The sequence below is a fragment of the Drosophila willistoni genome, unplaced genomic scaffold (assembly GCF_018902025.1).
Source record: "Drosophila willistoni isolate 14030-0811.24 unplaced genomic scaffold, UCI_dwil_1.1 Seg635, whole genome shotgun sequence".
Taxonomy (NCBI): Eukaryota; Metazoa; Arthropoda; class Insecta; order Diptera; family Drosophilidae; genus Drosophila; species Drosophila willistoni.
This window is the reverse complement of record NW_025814553.1, coordinates 64,997-69,079: the sequence shown is the minus strand read 5'-3', so window position 1 is coordinate 69,079 and position 4,083 is coordinate 64,997. Positions and strand designations below refer to the sequence as shown.

Sequence of the window (4,083 nt, the reverse complement as noted above, 5' to 3'; positions counted from 1 at the left end):
AGGGAGACTATCTACCTATCTATCTATCTCTCTATATAGAAGAAGCGCGGACAGTGCGGACAGCACGGAGTAGACAAGTAGCAAATCGTTAGTTAATATCAGTTGGTTTGGATGATGGGAAGGGGGGAGGGGCGGTGGTGAAAGGGGTTTTCTGTCTGTTATATATGCAATATCTATCTAGCTGTTGCCATATGATATCTATCTATCGGTTACCTATCCATTTATGGCTAAGTAAACCCCAGGACTTGAAGGCTCTTACCCGACTCGACTTTATTCCTGGCGTGATTTTTATGACGACCGCTTAGTCTGTGTCACCATTGAACTGAAGGTCTTTCAGTCCAACAGGGCTTATAATATTGTTGCAAAACAACCAAATGAAAGATAAAATAAACTAAAAGAATTTTCGAAAGTCTCAACTATTATTTATGGCCTTAGCTTAAGTTTGTCTTGGCAGAAATCGTTTTAGAAGTTCAAAGAGTTAAATCTCTAGGGCTCTTGTTATAAACTGAGTTAACCTTCTGTAAGAATAGAAAAAGAAAGTCTCCAAAATATCATTAATAACTATATAATACATTCCCAATCTGTCCCTCTTTTGACCCTCTTGTAATGCTTTTCCATGTGTCTCACAGATTTGTCGCAGTTCGCATCAGAATACATATGCCATGCCCGGTGGGGATATATCGGATCATTTGCGTCGCAAATTTGATCAATGGTGGTCAAATCAACTCTCTCCCCAGGCCTCAGCCATGACCCCCAAAATGTTGCCCTTCATGACAGCACCGTCTGCTGTGCAGTGGGGCAGGACCCAATGAATTGGTCGATTTTCCTGTGGGAGTGGGCACTGCACCAATGGCTGCGGCTCCCGCAGCAGCAGCAGCTCATGCCGGTTCCATGGGCAGCCGAGAGAGTTTGTTGCTGGCCAATGAGGCAGTGGCCGCTGCCCATCATCCCAGTGCTGGACAGTGTGGGGCTGGGGGTGTGGCTGCTGGTCCCGGTCATCATTCTGGTATGCTTGTACATCCATCTATGCATCCGGCCATGCATCCTTCGATACATCATCATCATCATCATGTAGGGTCACATGCTCCGCCTCAGTATGCCAATCAGAAGACTCGCATGCGAACCAGTTTCGATCCGGAAATGGAGTTGCCCAAATTGCAGAAATGGTTCCAAGAGAATCCCCATCCTTCACGCCAGCATATTCAGAATTATGTGGTGCAATTGAATGCCTTGGAGTCGTGTCGAGGTCGCAAGCCTTTGGATGTCAATAATGTGGTCTACTGGTTTAAGAATGCTCGCGCAGCCCAGAAACGGGCCGAGATGAGGGCAATGTGACCACCACAATGAGTGCCCTGGGACACGCGGCCATGAATGGTTATCTGAGTCAGCATCATGGAGCCCAATTGGGGCAGAACTCCAGCTCGAGTGCTGGCAGCCAGCCCAGCATGAACATGGGCAATCTGTCGGGCATGTCGCATGATTATCTCAAGAGTCCCATGAGCTTGAAATCAGAAGATATTGATACCATGTCCCAGCATTCCAATGATATGGATGAGGAGGCGCCTGTGAGTCGGTCAAATACTCCACAATTGCCGCTCTCCCTGACCACCCACGAGAAGAATCGGAATTCCCCGCTCATGGATGGCGATGAGGAGCACGAGGACGATGAGGCCACAGCACCCACAAGAGCTAAGAGTGAAATTAGCGATGTGATCAATGGCAATGTGCATGAGAATGAACGCCAACAGCAACAGCAGCAGGAGAAATCCAATGATGAGCACAAGGATGACATTTCCAAGGAGCATACGGAAGGTGGACATAACGAGCAGGATCATGAGCAATTACCCGATGATTCGGCTCTCAATCACAACAATAATGAGAATGAGTTGACCACCCCGAAATGCCGCAGCACACCCAAAGAGGAGGAAGATGATCTGGATATGGATGACGATGACTTGGAGGACAATGACAATGAGAACGATGCCAGTCATTTGGATGAATTTCGTTCCCCCTCGACGGCCATGGATGGCAATTAAATATTTCTTAATTCTCTCTGCAAAATCAACCCTGCTCTATCTCTTTCTCTGTTCCCCACTATATCTCTCTCTCTCTCTCTCTCTTTCCACTTGAGCGTTAAAGTTATTAACGAACCAAAGAAAAGCCAGTTTTTGTTTTTTTGTGTAAAATCTGTAAATAAATTTAATAAATGTTATATACTATGGATCCGCCAAACTAATTTTTAAGTTCTTCACTTCAGTACCCCGGGACATGTCGCTTGTCCCCGGGGACAAACTGGCGACACTCCCATTAAAAGTGCGGGAGTCCCCCTAGTCCCGGCGACTAGAGGGACAATTGTCGCTCAATGGTCCCGTGCACAAGACCATTGAGCGACATTTGTCCCTCCAGTCGCCGGGGACCAGAGCGACTAATAGACAGCCCGGCGACCAGAGGGACAAATGTCGCTCAATGGTCTTGTGAACGGGACCATTGAGCGACAATTGTCACTCTAGTCGGCGGTACTGTGAAATTTTTCGCTCTGGTCGCCGCCGACTGGAGGGACAATATCGCTAGTTTGTCAGAGGGAACAGAGGGACATTTTCCAAAGTTTGTCCTAAAGACGAGAACGACAATATCGCTAGATTATCCTAGGGACTAGAAGGACTAGAAGGACAATATCCCCATTTTGTCCTATGGACTAGAAGGACAATTCAAAATACATAGAAAAATATAAAATAATGGAATTTATTTTATTTTACTTATTTTTTATTAAGCTTATTTAACAGCTGCTGTTTTAATTTTCAATTTTTTGTTTTGTTGTCCATATTTTAAGCTCAGGCCATTGCATTCTGAAGCCCAACTTCCGGAGGCTGCCCCGGGAAAGTGTTTTAAACTGCTTCTGGAATAGAAAAATTTAAGATATTAGAAATGAAATGAATTATAATATCAAAACTAACGTTTTCAGTAATTAATGTACTTACCGAGAAGAATGTTCAAAGCCTTAAGATAGGTTCCAAGGCTCAACTTTTTGTATTTCTTGTCCAGGTTGTGGCTCTTCACAAGAGGGAGTTGTCTCCAGCTACTTGAGAGGTCTGCAAATATAAAAAAGAATTAAAATTTTGTGCTTTTCATTCAACAGCTGTGTACTTACTAGCTTTTATGAATTTCCGACGTAATGCTGTTCTTGAAGTCAATTATTTATAAACCAGTTACTAATGTTTTTTTTTGTAAGAAAAAAAATTAAATTATTACAAAATAAAAAAAAAAAATTTTATCTTTTGGCACAGCCCGGGGTCGAACTCGCATTTAATTTTGTTGGCAAATACTTTGTTTTCCTTTCACTCTCCGTACTCATATTTTCTTACTCTTTTGATTAGCATTCGATTATAAATAATGCTATTAATTTAATTTAATTTGTCTAGATTTCGACCTTATTGAAGTTGTTCAAAAAATTTGTTTGAGCGGGGCGGGTCTTCAGGTCAATCTTACTGATTTATTTGTAAGATTTTAAATCATAGGCAGCACAAAAGGTGAGCAGGTTGTCTGTATAGCTATTTCAAGAACCACCAAGTTCTATCATCAGCAGACTTCGCTAAAGAATCCACAATTGTAATGGCCATACCATATCTTCAACGCTAAAACTAGTTGGGAATTACATTGCCAACTAAATGAAGCGAAAAAAGAACGGCAAAGCTTGCAACTGCAGATTCCACCTTTTTTGTGTGCATACCCATGGGCGCCAGCTGAATTAGTGTAAAGGGCTTCGCCTTAACCAATTAATCGTCGCGCCCAAATATTTTGTAGTAGTATATTGTACTATAAGCAAAAAAAAGAGGGTTTTTTACGGCAAGTGTAAAACGGCGGGCCTTCCGTTTTTGGTATTTGTCTAGATTTCGACCTTATTGAAGTTAATCAAAAAATTTGTTTGAGCGGGGCGGGGCTTCAGGTCAATCTTACTGATTTATTTGTAAGATTTTAAATCATAGGCAGCACAAAAGGTGAGCAGGTTGTCTGTATAGCTATTTCAAGAACCACCAAGTTCTATCATTAGCAGACTTCGCTAAAGAATCCACAATTGTAATGGCC

At 42.7% G+C, this 4,083-nt stretch overlaps 1 pseudogene; it reads left to right on the top strand.

Moving 5' to 3' along the window:
* Positions 1 to 623: 623 nt before the first annotated feature.
* Positions 624 to 2,159, top strand: LOC124461766 (annotated as a pseudogene).
* The last annotated feature ends 1,924 nt before the right edge of the window (positions 2,160 to 4,083 follow it).